Genomic DNA, 17,922 nt, shown 5'->3' with positions numbered 1-17,922 from the left:
CGAGACGTCACAAGCCAATGCAGACAAGTCACTCCTGTCCCCTACTTGTAAACATACATTTTGTGTTGGTTTACCTCGGTTTTTTTTTTTTTTAAACAATTGGCTTTCCCTCAAATTACATTTTGGGTCTCTACCCCTCTTCATTTAATTTTGATTGGCTTAAACCTGCTATACCTTGGTGGTGCGGGTTTCCCTCATTTTTATTTAGGTTATTTTTGCAATACGAGGGGCTCAAAAATACGCCGTAAGTATTTCCCGAGCCAGGAGCGGGGTTGCCACGCTCGCGTTACACACAAAGAAAGTAGTAGTAACTACCATATAAATAAATAAGTAAATCAGCAACCAACGCCTCCTAAAGAAAAATACCAAGGAAACGGCATTTCAACGGAGCATCCGTTCTCGGTCTTTGCCACTGCGAACTTCTGTCAGGCGGTAAGGTGGCGCCACATCGACGCGACGCCTACCGGTGGCGTGGCGGACTGTCACCGCCAACCGATGGATGCCGCGAGCACGGCCGCAGATCGAGACGGGGTGTTCGAAACTGCCGTTCGACGCGGCCGAAGAAGTGCGGCGCGCGCGTGCCTCGTTCACGGGCGCTTCCCCGCAGCGCGCGCGGGGGAGGGCGAGCCGGGTGACACGCCGATTACGGCGGCGGCGCAGGAGAGCCAAGGGTGAGCGGAGGCCACGGGCGCATGGCGTAACGGCGACCATGAATTCTCGGCGAGGCTGTTCGAGGTCGCACCTCTTTCCCCCTTCCTCTGCCGCGCGGAGAAGGCCGCCGCGCGGGGGAAGCAGCGGCGCCGCGAAGCAGGAAGGGCAGCGAGCCTCGGGAACAACGGCGGCGGTGACGCACGAGCAGTGGCGCTCTCCGCCGCCGCCGCGCGAGCCCCGCTCGAATGCCAGGGGAAAACTCCAGCGCATGCGTGCGCGCGCCAGCATGCGCCGCGCAGCATGTCTTTTCGGGAACCAGTTTGTTGACACTTGGCGACAAGAACAAAATTGAGCAGAAGCCATGTATAGCCAATGTAAGCGAACGAACGATTTCCATGCCGTGTACGACCACCGACCAACAATACAAATGAGACGTAGAGCCATAAAGCGAAAAAAAAAAAAAAATAACATATTCGCTTTAAAACAAACACACGAACTAGCGCTCCGCCCTATATAGTCTTGTCTCTCCTCTTTGCTACGGTGCTTCGTCCAGTAAAAAAAAAAAAAAAATTATGGACGTTGTTAGATACGGGACTTTTTTCTGAGCGCCCTTCGACTTCACCAGACCACATCGAATCGCACCACAGCTAATTGAGAAGCGCAGAAGCACGGATGCCACATTCCAGAGGCGCGCACGTGCAAACAAGTTGAAGGCCCCCCACTTCGTACGCCGCCGCTATCAATGCTTGACTCTTCCAGAAAGCGAGGGGATAGCCCGGCACTGTTGCAAGCATAAACCTCCCAAGTTTCTCATCCCGACGTTCTCCTCGACTCCTACAACGTGCAGCACACGGATTTGATTCAGCTTTATCCTTCTGGCTCCGCTAAACCTCCTAGAAGGTTATTTCCTTTTTTCCTAACCTCAAAACTGATTAGAGCGCGGTTAGTCAGATTTAGTTTTCAGTTTCAATCATTACACTACACTCAGGATAATACAAGTTAACGTCAAAAGTAGTAACTAATAGTGAATGGTACACAACTCGGATATAAAGCACACTTCACGGCCTAAGTATTTGAAAGTGCCATCATTACTGTACGCACTGGAAATTCCCGACAAAATGACTTCATCCTGAACGTTGTTACGATCGGCCTTCGGGGGCTGGCGATTTTCGGAGAAGCGACCTCCGAACCCTTCCCAGCCCGCTGCGACGACTCGCTTTGTAAAGACAAGAATGCGCCGCCTCAACAGCCCAACGGCGCAGGCATGACTAGCCACGTTCGTCGGGCCGGGCATTGTTAGTTGATTCGCTATTGTCTTCACGGTTTGCTTGGAGCAAGAGAACTCCTGGAACAGGGTGTTTCGCGGTGCGATCTCACGGGCCCCAGAAGTCGTCACAGTCAATGGACAGACGAGGCGGCCAATGACTGCGGGGCGTTAAGAACGGCCAGCTGCAGTGCAAAGTTTTGCCAACCCGTTGCGACTGTGGAGGCAACATACCGGGAGCATCGCCGCCAACCTCTAGCCACGGCGTGACAAAATCGACTTTGTGTCGGGGAACAATATGGGCATCCCCCACTCTCCGCCGCTTCAGCTAGGATGCGTTCGATGAAGCAGGCTTTGTGCTGAAACCGCCACCAACCTCTAGCCTCATCGCCGTTGTGACGGGATGAGTTCGGCGGGCCAACTGTTGTTCCCAAACTCCCCAACGCGCTACCCGGAACGGCTCCGAGTTCTACGGGGCCCCTCTGACGTCGGCTCCGGACATTCGAACGTGTGTGCATTTGTGCGTGTAGACCGTCCTGCGGGGAGGCGGCTAGTTTGCGATGACGAAACGAACGTTCGCATCACCTTGTACCGGGAGAGGACCGAGTGTTTAAACACTGCTGTTGTGCGGCTGCTCAGGACACTCTCTCTCAAGCAGTCGTGTTAGACTGATGTACTTTCTCAAACAGTTATGTTAGACTGATATAAATACTGTAAATAAACCCATATTCCTCGTTCTCGATGATAAGCAGTCCTTACTTTCATCAACGTCCTCAGCGTGGATAAGTTGCACGACGGCATGGGCCAGCTACCTTCTAATTCATGCCCGACTCCAATCTTGACAACGGATCACGAGCGATGGGATTGAGCTCCCAATCCTGACAGTGTATGTAAGCCCTCATCCTCCTCCAAGTCGACAGCCCTCACCCTCCAAAAGGGTGGGTCATCTTGAATGACGTCGAACTATGACGTCGAGCAGAGAGCTTATAAGCAGCGATTGTCGGCTGCTAGTGCGTGCTCGTCGTAGTGAGCTGAGTGCCCGTTGTCGTGCTAGAATTGCACTAGTGAGCTGCGTGCTCGTTGTCATACTCGAACTGTACTCGTGAGCTGTGTGCTCGTAAGCTGTTTGCTGTATGTTAATCTTGCGGGCTCCATATGGGAGTCACGCTGGACTGTCGATATATGTCTTGTCTAAGATGTAAATAACGTAAATAAGTACTGTTCACCGAGTTCCTCTCTACGACCTTCAACTCCTTCAAATGGTGGCAGCGGCGAGATCGTCCGACGACTCCTACATCTGGTTGACAGCGGTGGGATCGTCCGACAACTCCTACACCCTCACCTAGGGATCTAGGAGTGTTTTGAAGCAGTTGTTGGCGGCTGCTCAGTGTGCATACTCTTCCAGTCATGCTAGACTGATGAAATGTAACGTTCTCCACCCTTCATATAGATATTGTAAACAAATCCCATATTCCTCGTTCTCGATGAGAACAAGTCTCTCCCTTCAACAACGTCCTCAGCGTGTATGAGTCGGACAAGGGCATGGGCCAGCTACCATTTATTTCATGCCCGACCCCAACTTTTACTGTTAAGAATGGCCATACGGGGTGGCAACGTGCCAGCTTTCAGCCCGCTGCACGCGTTCCAAGCCCACCAGTCGAAGCGCCCTTCCGAGAGCTGCGGTCGGCAGGCAGCCACGTGGCGCACGATCAACTCCGGAAATTGGTACTTGGCCGCACCACCCGAGACGGAGCAGTTCTACGAAGCCCTCTGACGTCGGCACTGAAAGCTGGGCGGTACCGAGAACTGCGGATGACCGGCAGCCACGTGGCGCGCGATCAACTCCGGAAATTGGTACTTGGCCGAGCCACCCGAGACAAAGCAGTTCTACGAAGCCCTCGGTCGTTGACTCCAGACCTTCGCACCTGTGTGTTTGCGTGTGTGTGGGCGTAAACGATACTGCGGAACGACTCCCCTCGGTCGTTGACTCCGGAGCCTTATTGCGGGGCGGCGGCAAGTTTACAATGCTTGGACGAACCTTCCCGACCATTCCTGCTCCGTCCACGACCGAACGATGACGTCGAACTATGACGTCAAGCGGAGAGCTTATAAGCAGCGTTTGCCGGCTGCTAGAGAGTGCTCGTGTCATGATCGTTGTCGGGAGCTGAGTGCTCCTTGTCATGCTAGAAATGAACTAGTGAGCTGCGTACTCGTAAACTGTTTGCTGTATGTTAGTTTTGCGGGCTCCATATGGGAGTCGCGCTAGTCTGCCAATGTATCCTGCTTAAACTGTTAATATGTAAATAAATCCTGTTCACCGAGTTCCTGTCTACGACCTTCATCTCCTTCAAATGGTGGCAGCGGCGAGATAGTCCGACGACTCCTACATCTGGTCGACAGCGGTAGGACCGTCCGACGAATCTTACATTACAACGTTAAACTAGCAACTCCTTATTAAAGGGCCCCTCACCAGGCCACATAGCAAATTTCATTTATACGCTGGAAGTTGTTTCGTGCCCTCTGGGAGCGTTCTACCGCAAGAATTTTTCAAATTCGTTCATCAATAAGCGATACCGAAATATTTCAGTGCCGCCAACTCATGATTTCGGGAGGCGAGCGTCACCGCCAACATAATGCCCTCTCCACTTGCTCCGTCTAGCCTCCGCAAGCGAAATTCCTTCCCTGCGTTCTCCCATATACCGAAGCTGGAGGATCGCGTGACGCATACATCACGGGCCCCGCTTGCTTTTTTTTTTTTTCGCCTAAATGCTGTGCGGCGCACTTCCGCTGACGGTCGCGCGCGCGAGCTGTTTTGTCTCGTTTCGCGCAGCGCACGATCTTGCGCGCTGTGCACGAGAGCACCTGACTAGTGCTACACGAACAGTGAGGCAGACGCAAGCGGATCACAGAGCATGATCGTGCGCTGGAACACGGTAGAAAAATGACATATGGTGAATTTTAATGGCAGCTTCGGAGCACTTGCGATAGTAGTTTTTCTGCTCCTTGCGGAGCAAGTCCATCCCGTTGGGAGATGGAGGGTGCCTGCCGCATCTTTCATTGGCGGATTGGGAGCAGCTCCGCCGCTAGATTCACTCCACGGAACAACGCTCTGCGCAAGAATTGACCGAGTCGACCGCATGTCGCTTGGTGTCAGCCCACCCAGAGCCGACGCACCGCCATGGATGGCGCGCGCGCCCGTGAACGCGAATCGCGGTCCCTCGGAAGCAATGAGTGGTGCTTCGCACCACTTGCGCTTTGACTGCTGGCGGGCAGCGATGATTCATCCACCTCAAGTTCCGAATCCACCAGCGGCAACTCAAGCGACGAAGAAGCTTCGGAAGCTAGCGTATTCAAGGAAGCTTTCGACATCGGGTTTCGGCCAACGCCTCCTTTATTATACGTTCGCCCGCCGGCCAAGAGACCGACAGTTGGGCGCTGTTGCGTACTCCAGGGTAGCGTATCGTACTGCTGCCGAGTTGTAGCGGCGCCTGCCTATCGAAGCTCGACCGACGTTACTGATTGGGAAGCGTGGCGTTGCCGGCGGGCTGCAGGCATCCGGTAGACCATGGCGACAAGCAAGGGCGAGACGATTTATAGTGCGAAACTTGCATGGTTTATGTAAAGGTTGGTGAAAAATGAAGAGAATGCAGTGATCAAAAGTACATTTCGGAGCCCCTTAAATAGGCTTTCTACAATCGTGGGAGGGATTTTGCTTCCGTCGACGTCACGTGACCGGCACAGAAAGTCTGCTGCAAGGAGGAGGCCGTCCCGGGACGCCTCCTGGAATTGTAGACGCTTGTCCGTCTCTTTTACGCGTTGCTGGTTCGTGGAACTTCTCCTGTATACTTTGGCCATTCGAGGAAAGGGTCCCTCTTAAGTCGCACGCACGCACACACACGCGCACACACACACACACACACACACACACAAAAGAGGCCTGTAAACACTGCGGGGCTTCCGCCAGACCGGCAGACACTCGACATGGTCACGGAGAATTAGGAAGTCACGCTTCATTTTGACGAGGCAAGGTGTGTGAAGGTCGGGTGAGATAAATGTCTTTCTGCACGTGGTGCGGGACGCCAACCGTAGCAGGAGCAGTCACGGCTCATTTCGACGAGGCATGGTGAGAAAAGGTCGGGTGAAATCCATTTTTGCACGTGGTGCCAGACGCCAACCATAACAGCGTTTAGTCGACGACGTCGTTCGCCAGTATTCGGATAAGGAGGTAACGGCTCTTTTTACAAAGTTCGCATTTTAAAAGGTTTTACTCTGGTTGATGAAATGCAGTTCCGGAGGCTGTCTCGTCGTGTTGCCACCGAAATGATGGCCGGCTTCGCTGCGTCTCCCATGTTTCCGACGCACAATCACGGCGGACGAGAGAAGCAGACTTACGTGCTGTGTGACTTCCATTAGAGCGCAGGAGGCTAAAACGAAACTTCTAAAACACAACGCGCGCGCATGAGTTCGAGCCCAAAACGACGAAAAAGCGCGAGGAATACTAGGCGCTTCCGAAAGCGGGATTGCGCTAGCGCCCCCTGGTGGAAGTGCCTATGTTTCAGTCGCAGATTTCATTCTGTTGCCCTCCGACGTAGCGGATCGCTCCGGCGCAGAGTTCGACGGCCACTACGAATCGGCCAGTGGAACTCACTATTATAGTTTCGCTTTCAGCGCACGCGACTGGGAGCAAGTAGACGAAGCGGAAGTACATCCCTCTTGCTGCACAGGCATTCGGTTTGTGCGTTTTATTATTTCTCTAAACCCTAATTCGTCTATTGAAGCAACAGACTGCACAAACAACACATGTTGCCTGGAATAATTCTCACAGTGTCGCGGGTCACTATGAGTGACGTCACAGCGTATACATGCGGGTAGGCCATTTGCTGACGTACGTACGTCATCAACCATGCGCAAGCTCGCGTCCGCGCATCCACGCATGCGCACACGGTGCGCACGACTCGTACGCGTCGAAACGCGGCACGATCTCGGGGAACAGCTCCTCTGCCTCGCGTCGGCGCGCCTGGCTACGCAGCTGCGGCGCGGAACGTTCAACTTTCAATGAAGAAGATTTATATTATGCAAGAAAATGCTTCTTCTTTCCTTTTCGTGCTGATCTAATAGCTATAAAAATATAACAATTACGTTAACAGATATCAAAACATTTTGAAACACTGAGCCCCCCGCCCTCTTCTCTTGTTTCGTCTTTAATATATATATATATATATATATATATATATATATATATATATATATATATATATATATATATGGAACACAGTGCAGTTACTATTTGGCAGAGATTTCCAGACACGATTAGAGGCGTCATGACACTCTGGCAAGGCAACTTCAGGGCAGTGTCGCGACCCGTCTTTGCTTTTTGCGTCCTTTGCGGATTACCAAGCCGGCTCTCACGACAATGGTGGAAATGCTGTTGATGCTTAATTTAGCAATAATTCTTAACTAAATATTGCCGTTCCGCTAGGTGAATTCGCCAGGGTCGAATAAATGCAATACTGCACTTACTTCAAGAGGGCGAAAATCGCAGTTGCCAAAAGCGGCAATTAAATAATTCACTTTACACTGCAACTCGCGGGGGTCCATAAGCAAGATGGACATACAAATGATTGCGGGAACACAGGTGCGAGTGCTATAAGGCGTAAAGCGATACACGAAGTGTTTACCCCAAAAAAAGGAGCGCTTCACCCTGCAAGTTGGATTCGGTTGACAATTGCAGGTAAGCATAGACGGCAAAGGAGAATAATACGTCACGCGGATAGACACACGAATACCACCTGAACGACAGAGCCGAGCAAGGACGAATTGTGCGCCAATGAATGCGCCGATGAGTACCGCTACAGGTTCCGGTCTGCGTGTTTCGGCGAGCCGCGAACGCAGTGAAACGGGCCCGCCACGAGTTACGATAGCCGGCACGTACCGGCGCGTGAGCCGGGCCGCGCTGCCCACGTGCTGCGCTCGGTGCGCCACCGAACAGCGGACGAACGGTTGCGCGTCACTCAAAACCGTCGGCGGTCAGATTTCGGAAGCCGAATCGCATCGCGCGATGCGGATGCCGAGCGATCGTCACGATGCCGCCGAGTCCATCGATCACGGCTTCCTTTCCCTTCGTCAAACCGGGCGCCCGGGTTCGAAGCCACGCAGCCCGGTGTATTCGGCTGCCACAGTTTGGCCTCGCTTGGCGTGCCGTGCCTCGTATCGCGAGTCCCATTGGCACAGCTGCAGCAAGTGATGGATAACCGCATAGGAGCCACTAACGGTTCCCCCCCCCCCTTTTCTTTGGGGATGGGGGGGGGGGGAAGCCAGGTCGCGGCACAAAATACTTAGCGAAAACTCACTAAGCGATAATGAAGATGACTCTCAGAATTTTCTTTTTTCCTAGGCATCTTCTTTATGTATATACAGGGTGTCCCACGTAACTTGAACGAAACATTAAAGATATGCAAATGCCACGTAGCTGGACAGAACCAAGGTAACGTTGCTTGCCGTCGCTTGGAGATACTCAGATTATTTTTTTAATTCCTCCCAATTAGAGAATTAGTCTAAATTAATTAATCAACTTCTCAAATATTCTAATTCGCTGAAAAGTGTCAATGAGAAAATTGTAGAGCAATATGAGAGACTCCCGATACAGCTTTCTGTTGCTCAATACGTGCTACAAAAATATTTTTTTTCTTTCCGAGCGTGAAAGAAGCCCGGAAATGCACAGAGAATTGACGCGCGACAGGCCGCTCGAGGCGCTTCTCAGAAAAGCGTTTCTGCAATGCCACCTATTCAAATACATATAAAACGCAGAAACCCTTTTCTGAGATGTTGCATTTAAAAGAGTTTAAGATCTAGCGACTGTTGCAAGCGGAATTTTGATTTAAGACCTGAATTTCTTAAAAGAATTCTTTTTTAAATTTAAAGTTTGAAAAAATAGAAGCACGAAGTTTAAAAATTTATAGCTCTGCTCCAAGAACAGATATCGCAGCCCTGTAAACTGCATCCATTAGATAATCGAAAGTGGACAAATTTGATATGTCAATTTTTATCTTACGCGATTTTTTTTTACATTGTTTAGAAGGATTTTGCAAAAGCACTACTCACATATTACTCGGTTTTTGCTTTCTACAGCCACGGGTAATATATCAATTTTGTCCACTTTAGATGTACTATTAGGTGCAATTTGCAGAATTGTGATATCGTGTTTCAATGCCGAGTTAGTGAGTTGTAAACATAATAGTTTCGTTCTTTCTTTCTTTTTGAGAATTGTCGATGTTTGCCTATTTTTATTTAACAATATGACGCCATCAATCAACATCAACAGTCACTAGATTTCAACATTTTCTTTTAAATACAACAAACCTCATGAAATTAAAATTTCTCCTTTCCCACGTATTTAGGTAGGAGTCCCCGAGCTAAAGCTTCCTCGGCGAAGCAACGATTCGGCTCTTGCACGGGGGTCCGGCTCGCAGGATAAGCAGGTGCAGGAGCCGAAACTGCGTCTTGGTTGGCATACTTCTCGAGGCCGCGGCGTCGCTTTCCTCCACCAGGTTTCATTCCGACCGCACGGGCCCCTCCGCCAGAGCATCCACGCAATGACGACACTCGTGCGTGTAGGCGCTCTCGTTTCGCCGGACGGCAGCAGAGCCATTTCGCTTCGCCGCCATGCAAGGCGATCGTATTTCGCTCCCGCGGCACAGCCGTCGTCGTTCGATGCAAAGCCACGACGATGGGCGCCAACCAGTGCGGCCCTCGTCCTCCATTTCTTTCCACAGCGGAGAGAGAGACGTTTGGCGCGGCCCCCAGGGGCATCGGTATATAGGGCGCCCGTTTCCTCGCTTCACGGACGACATGTGAATGAGGCACGGACGCCCTTCACTGCGACGAGTGGTTAACGTGGGAATGCCGCAGTCAGCCGGCGGCTCTGGCAAGGCAACGCTGCGCCTCGTGGTTCGACAAAGCGAAGGCCGCCGTACACAGCGTGCCGCGCGTATATATGTATATGCAATACATATATGCAACGCGTGTTCTGCGATCGACGACGATTCGGTGGTTCCATGTTATGCGACAGCGGACGCGCAATATGTCTTTGCGGCACAGCTCTTGCGCAGGCTGCGTTCGCGGCGCAACAGAGGTCGTCATTCTCGCGGTTATGCAAACACAGAAAACCACTTCTAATGTTTCCAGACATTGCTTTCGGAGGGCTAAGCACGAGCACACAGCGTATAGGCAGGCGTCAATTACGACCGTTCTCTTTAATTCAATGAATTCGACAGCATCATACATTTGAAGCTGTCAAGTATTTTTCGACAACGCTTTCCACATTATTAGCCCCGAGAACGACCTACAGGGGCGCTGCGAGCGCCGCTCGCGTGACGCCAGGGCACGGACTCGCGCCTGTCGTCTGCTGCAGTTCGGGCGCCTTGTTCAGCCTTACCGCTATTTCGCTCTCGTTCCTTAAGCTTGCATACTTATGACGGTCGCCTAAAATATATTTTCACGACGTCCTTGTACGCGAAAATTCATTCAAAGTGCTTATTTTTTAGACGACAATACAGTTATCAAAGGCAACGCTAGTGCCAGCCGAAGGAGCGCAGACCAGCCCATTGCGGTTTTTTCATGCGCGCATCCACAATCGGAAAAACATGGCCTATAGGAATGCAGTTATAATAACATAGCTGCCGCGGTGCAACAAGTACGCCACAAACGCTAGCTACATATGACTTCTACACCAGTTACCTTGATTTTGATCCGCTAAAACAGGCTTGCTCACGACGAGTAGCTCATCGTATAATATCATATTTTTGCATTTCTTCACAGAAATGTTCGCCAGTAACACGAGGTTTTAACACTGCAGTTTAGATTCTACCATCACCACCTGCTTCTTTAATTGCGTCTCAAAATTAGGCGGCTCTTCCCGTGTCTATTTTAAGTGGCGGTAATTTGAAGTAAAGCTAAATGAGGCTTACATCTGTTTGCAGAATACGAAAATGAACTTTATATATTCCCTTTTCGGGGCTACACGTCAACTCACTTGAGCAATTTACCGGTGCTTGTTGCTTGAGGAATATACATCACGGATCTGTTTGGCGAACTGACACAGGCTGCCGGGCCCAAATTTTTTAATGAAATGTGCCTTTTGGGCCGTATGGCTGCAGCCAGAAAGGAGCCTAAGCGTCATTCGTTAGTAGTATGGGACATATTGACGATATCATAATTCACCGGTGGAGGGTAAAAAATCCAGTCAAATATGTAAGACTTGTGGTGTCTTCCTTATCAAGGTTTGCGAGGTTCTTTTTCGTGTACTGACGAAGCGAATAGTTATTCGTTTGTAGAGTTAAACAACGCTGGATCGAGACATGGTGAGGCAGAAGGTGCTTGAACTTTCCTTTTCTAGGCACCCTATAAGCTGCGCTGTAGTACCTCGAGTTTACTTTAGGCATTGCAATAGGCGCTGTAAAAAACTGCTTCATGGTTTCAATTCGAAGTTGTATGGGTTTCGCGAACAACGCGTGCATAGCCACAACGACAGTCGGTTGCTACCGTTGCGTGAGGGGTGCATGTGCCATATTGTCGAGAAAAGCTACTAAGGGCCACCATGAAACATTGCATCGCTTCCAATTGATTGGCTCTCAATGTTAACAACGAGACTTTTCTTTCAGGCGATTGCTACTAAGGTATTTGTGAATTAACTATGTAAATACTCTACCATGATGCGTCGTCGTTTTAGCAGCCATGAGCAATTCGTTTTATAGGGGCCTGTTTCTGAAAGCGGGGAAAGTAGCAGCCAAATTTTTCATACAAAATGCGCGCCTAACTCTTTCTTTTACACATTAGTAAGGTGGCCATATTCGACCAGTAAAACTTACCAAAGTTAAAAGAATCATGATGACAGCTTCGCTGGGCAGTGTCCTTCTAAAACAGATAAAATTTTGACGCCATATAGCAAGATTTGTCTTCAATGAAAAATGCAACGTCTCTCATAGCTAAGTACTAAGGGAACGTTAAATTTTTAGGAAGTCATCGTACAGAACTACGCGTGTAGAATATGCAGACATTCTTCTTACGCAAAATTTATAGACGGACACGACGCATATATGCACTGGAAAACCAGTAGAGCCCTTCAACGCTACATAGCTTGCGATATCCAAGCCACACATTTTCTCGATTCACGCGCTTTTGAATAAGGAACAGCGGTTCAATCATGGCAGCAAAAAGAACCCGACATATCCTGCAATAAGTACGGCTCGAGCCACCCATACCCCAAGCATACACGAGCGAGCGGCGTCCTGGCCGTGACATCACTTGCGAGAGGGCGCCACTCCAAGTTCTGGCCGCTAATAGGGAGGAAAACGGGTTATGTGCGCCCTACTTTTTTTTTTATCAGTAGACTTTCTTTGCTTTTCTTTTTTACGCCAGGGCAGAAATATCTTAACTGGACTTAAGCGTGTTCGCTGCAGTAATGGGAAGGTACCCGTACAAAAAAAATTATTGAGAAGGCATTGAAATATTGTTGGTCAATGTTGAGTTTTTTATTGAGGAATTATTGAGAGTATGTTGGAGAATTGTTGGGCTGAGTGTTGAGCACTCTTGAATATTGGCCACTGAAATCGAATTGAAACACCATTGGGTACCTCAATGTTGAATAATTGTCAAGTTACCATTGAAAGTCCATTGTGCTTAGACGGCCTGTTGTGTTCGTTTTGTTGAATGGTTGTTGAGTTACCATTGATTCTGCGTTGAACGAACGTTGTGGTAGTTCTGTTGACCTGTTGTTGAGTTATTATTGCCACAGCATTGAAAAGCATATCGTGGCACAGTTGAGATGCCATTGAGATTTCAGAAGTCGCCATTGAAATATGATTGACGTTTCGTTGGGCTAGTGTATTTTTATTCATATATTGAAATTGCTTCGCTGTTCACACTTGCATGCCCCGGTGCCTGCTCATAACTTTCTTAAACACAAACAAAATCAAAGGAGAGACTGATCAACTTGAAGTACCTTTATTTACACTAAAAATGCGTGCACGTGAAACATTATTACAGTACATAAGGCACCACTACATCGAACCTGGAGACACAGGCTAGTACCTACAGCACTCTAGCAGTGTAAATACATCTGAAAAAACCTATACATATGAATCCAATCAAAACGATCATTGTGCTCTTCACTTTCGACTTAAGTTTATGACTAGAAGGCAAAGCGACTCAAAAGGCAGGGCTTAAGCCTACCCTTGTAACAACCAACTTTGAACACATGAACACTTGGAGCTGCTTGCATGTGAATACACAAAAGACATCTGAATATGTTACATTAAAATGTTGCGCACACTAACACATCACAGGAAGAGCTACGGCTGACTTTGAGAAGGCAAAATAACCAACTTGAAACAAATGACTTCACGTAAATATATACAACCTTTAGCACACGTCTTTCACCGCGATTAAAATTTAATGAAGTACCAAAGTAGACTTGCCTGAGCTTTGTCTTCGAGATATATATATTTTCATGTTGCCCAATTATTTATAAAATAACATCACTCAACTTAGCTATTATTTGACGAGACATCATTTAGAAAGTTGTCGGGCATGATGTCAGAAACACGATTCAGGTGGTCAAGCCAGGATTGCTTTCTTCAGAAATAAACTTGTAAAGCTTTTGTGTAATAAAAGCAGCTCATCTCCCTGGCACAAGTCAAGAACAAACAGTACACCTTTTGATTATGTTAATTTGGGGTACAGAGGAGTTCGTTAGTGGCATTTCCTCAATTTAGTGAGCTCATTTTCAGGTAATCTTTCTGGACTTGCACAAAGCTAATTAAAGCACCTTTTGGGGCCTTTTTCTCTATACCCAGCAACTAAGTGGTACCTCAGTCAATAAAGAGATAAGGAAAGGCTAATACCTTGAACGATAAGAGAAAAAATAATTATTTAGCACAGAAAATTGGTAGTAACACATGGCTAACACAATTCCAAACAGCCAAATAAATGGTCAACTGCACTTTCAGTATCAAGCACCCCAGAAATAGTCATACAGTATGAGAAAAGGTTCCAATGACTCGACAGCCCGATTGCTGAGACAGTGAAAAACGCAAATAAATGCATATACGAAACACCAATTACCTCAATTTCGCAGATAAAATATTATTAAGATAGCACCAGAATTTTGCTGCATAAAATACATGAAGGTTGCATAAAATTGGGACAAAGCAGTAACTGAAAGACAGAGGGAGCTACAGCGCACCCATGTTGAAAAAAATTACAAGGAAAATGATATATATGCATATTTAGGCTTACAATTTTCGCTCCAACATATAGAAAAAGAACGCATGCACTTAGAGCATAAAAAGGTTCATGTGCCTGGAGAATGCAGCGAAGTACAAAGCAGCGTCATGAGAACCGAAAAGTAGATCTTACTACGAATGCTTGCAACCTACTATCAGGCATGTGCCATGTCATGCCTTGAATGGATGAAATTCATAAATCTTACACACAAAGGAAGTTACCATCACTCTTATTGGCTCCCTCAGGGGACTCCTTGAAATTGAACTAGAAAAATGTACTCAGTGTCAAAAACAGAGAGAAGATAAGACCCTATAGCGTTCTTCCTGAAATAAACAGCGCAAATAACTTCATGTATCAATTCTATGGACACTTCGCCAATTCAGTGTACATTTATATTTCACAACCACCCAAACAGAGACGAGAAGGATGAATTAAGGTAGAAACACACATGAGCGCTGACTCAAGTAGAAGTTTATTCGTGAAGACGAAGATCTTAAACACACTGGCCAACTTCACAAAGAAAAAGCCATGGATGCGCAGCATACACAGCCCGGCACAACAAAAAAGGACCGAAATACGTCCTGTAGAATAAACATGTGCGTCAAAAACTAACAAAAACATGAAAACTGAAAGGTTTCTCCTGTAAGCGATAGTAACGAGAAGTACTGTAGCAACTCTTTCCCACTAAGGGTCACAGAAATCTTGCTTATGAATATTTCTTCGTGATCAATAAATAATGCTTCCATAAGTCCTTTTGTGTTCTGGTCTTTGTGGTGAAACAATCGTTCATTCTGTTCTATACCGCAACACCAGAGGAGTTCCAGAAGCAATATTTATTGATCACAAACGAAACAATTGCATAACCAAGTTATCTGTTGCCCTTAGTGGGAAAAAGTTGTTCTCAAAAGAGTATTTACCGTTGGGTAGTATCACTTATCGGACAAATCTTTCGCTTTTTCAATAGATTTGACCGATAGTTCTCGTTTTTCACGCACGTTTATTCTACATGACATGGCTTTTTCATATTTTTTTCTTGTCGCACGTGGCTGTTTCTGCCACGCACGCATGGATTTTTACCTTTGCCAAGTTGACCAGTGTGTTTAATACCTTTGTCATCAAAAGCAAACATTTAGTAGAGCTTGCGCTCGTGTGTGCTCCTACCTATTTCGTCGTCCGCCTCTGTTTGTGCTGCTGTTTACAGTACCCGCGTATCACTTGGTTAGGCTGGTAAACATTCTCACAAACAAAAGTAAATGCCTCCCCTCAAAAGGTAGCCCATCCTTTACTACTAAACGCCAGAGCAAATAGAAAGTAAGCCTTCACAGGGTCCATGCGGCAGCTAGTACACCACAGAGCAACACAAAAAATAGTTGAAAATCCCACTTGATGGAGAGTGGCAACAGATGCGAGCTTGCTGGTGAATCAGCCACATATCAACGGGTGTCTCTTGCACGACGCCAAGGTGCTTTTGGCGTAGAACACTTTAGCATCTGGGAATTTACTGCATACGTGACCTGTGAGAAGGGAATGTGGACAGAAAATGAGATTGCGCGGATTAAGAATCTGCCACACACTGCACGTAACTACGCACGAAATAGAAGTACACATTTTACTGGCAAGTAAAAATTTGCGACTCTTTACGAGTGCCGTCGAGAAAAGGAAGGAATGGGTTGCTACGGTAAATGTTAACTAAAACACGCACAGCGATGTTTCACAGTGGGGAAAATATTCCCGGCTCTCTCGCAGAACCAAAGACCACGCGACAGTGCATAGCCCATACCAAACAGATATCGAATCTTTGGGTAGAAGTCCAGTAGAAGGAATGACCTAAACATACGCCGAGAGCGATGCGAGCGTGAGCGTGCCTGTACGAGTGAGAACATGTACCGCTTCTTTGAAGCTAGCCGCTCCGGCGTGGCTCCGATCATCCCGCGCGATTTGTGTGCAGAACGTCGCGTACACGCCCTTGCGTTGCGCGGTAGCGTCCGCGCAGTGAGCTAGCTTCATGCACGCGTCATTCTTCACCGCGCAAACGGTGCTCGAGTGCGACGCTTAGCTCGAGGCGACAACGCGCCGATTGGCGCTCCTTTCGCTTCTGGAAACAACGCATATTCGGATCGGTCCAACTCAAAGAGGCAGCAGCGAACGGTGGCATGTTTCGGTTATCGCTTATTAAAATTGTACAGTACGCCTTCAACGGCAACCCGCCGCGCTAGATAAAGATGCTTACTGCGGTAGTTTTGGCGGTGATAGAAGATAAGGTGAGCCCGTCGGCGGCTGTGTTCTTTGACCACGTCACCACACCTCTGTTCATTTGCGCTATGTATCCGTGTAGTCACCGCGCGGAAGCTGTGACTACTCGGTTGACCGTTCTCCGCAAATCCCAGAGAGGCGAAATATATTTCGCGGTGCGCCGGCCGCATCATTAGCCGCAACCTAAATCGAGGCGCACTTAACCGCTACGGCACAAAAGGTGATCACACTAACCGTATGGTATACGATGAGCCACTACGGAAAAAAAAATAATTCTGATGTTCCACGTGCCAAACCAACGATCTGATTATGAGGCACGTCGTAGTTCGGGACTCCGTATTAATTTTGACTTCCTCGAAATTTTTACGTGCATACAATGCACAATGCACGAGCGTTTTTGCATTCTGCTCCTTTGGAATGCGGCCGCTGCAGGGATCGTATCCACGACCTCGAGCCCCAAATTGCCACGGAGGCCGCCATAGTTACGAAATGCGTAAGCGTGAAGTGCAACACTGCCTTCCGGTACGAGTGTGGTACAAGCGTAGCACAGCTGCACACCTGCTGCACGATTATTTGTCGCGGTTCTCCTAAACTCGTAGTGCCTGCCTAAATACCTTGAAAGGCAGCGCGCCTCTCACGTATCGGAACGCGATAACAAGCGCTTAGACGGCATACGTGAGCCCCCATGAAAAATGACGTGGCCGATCCTTATGTTTCAATTGTGTTCTCTCATACAAATGAAGGAAACGTTATTAGACAGGAACAAATGAAGCAATGCAATTTTACGCACATGGGGCGCCGCTGCCTCTTCGCCTACCATTGTTTCAAACGAAGTGACGGCGGCAGCGAGAGTTAGTATCGCGCGCATTTGCTCCGGGGCATGCGGTTTGCTTCAAGAAAGTGAACGGTGTGCTTAACATGTCACGCTCGTCAATGTCAAAATAGAAAAGAAGGCTACGTGCCCAAGAAAACGAGATTACTTACCTATCTTCAGAAGTGCGGCTGCGACTGTTTCGGGGTGCCTTCTCTCCAACAGGCATCATGGCCTCTGCCGCGCAACTGATCAAAACCGTCAGGCTCGCACATCAGTAGAAGACTAGTTGTTGGGTGAGCCAACCACTTCACCGGATAAACGTCCCACTTATCGTCGTTAAAGCATTTCACTGAAATGTGCGTCATGATGTCCGAAAAGAAAATACTTTCATCAAGAAGCACGCGGCGTGAACCACCGCACAACTGTAACCGAATAACTGAGTCCGAAAGCCGTTCACAGATTCACGTGGCTTCACTATCGTATTCAGTTATAAAAACCTTTCAAACACAAAATAACGGCACTTAAGAACCACTAATTGATTAGCAATAATTTTTCATCAACTAACCTTCATAAATTTTTAAGAACTACCTAATTCATAGCGTAAACAATAAATACTACGACCAAAAAATGCGACTACGAAACTAGCGGTAACCATGTG

General features: G+C 48.1%; 1 long non-coding RNA gene across 1 annotated transcript; it reads right to left on the bottom strand.

The window, feature by feature from the left end:
- Positions 1-12,900: 12,900 nt before the first annotated feature.
- LOC129384592 (uncharacterized) lies at positions 12,901-17,699 on the bottom strand. Its single transcript, XR_008612296.1, has 2 exons — positions 17,435-17,699; positions 12,901-15,711 (listed from the first exon to the last, which is right to left on the bottom strand). It is a non-coding gene; the product is annotated as an uncharacterized lncRNA (long non-coding RNA).
- Between the last annotated feature and the right edge of the window lie 223 nt (positions 17,700-17,922).

Source organism: Dermacentor andersoni, chromosome 5, assembly GCF_023375885.2.
Source record: "Dermacentor andersoni chromosome 5, qqDerAnde1_hic_scaffold, whole genome shotgun sequence".
NCBI lineage: Eukaryota > Metazoa > Arthropoda > Arachnida > Ixodida > Ixodidae > Dermacentor > Dermacentor andersoni.
This window is presented reverse-complemented; position numbering and strand designations above follow the sequence as displayed.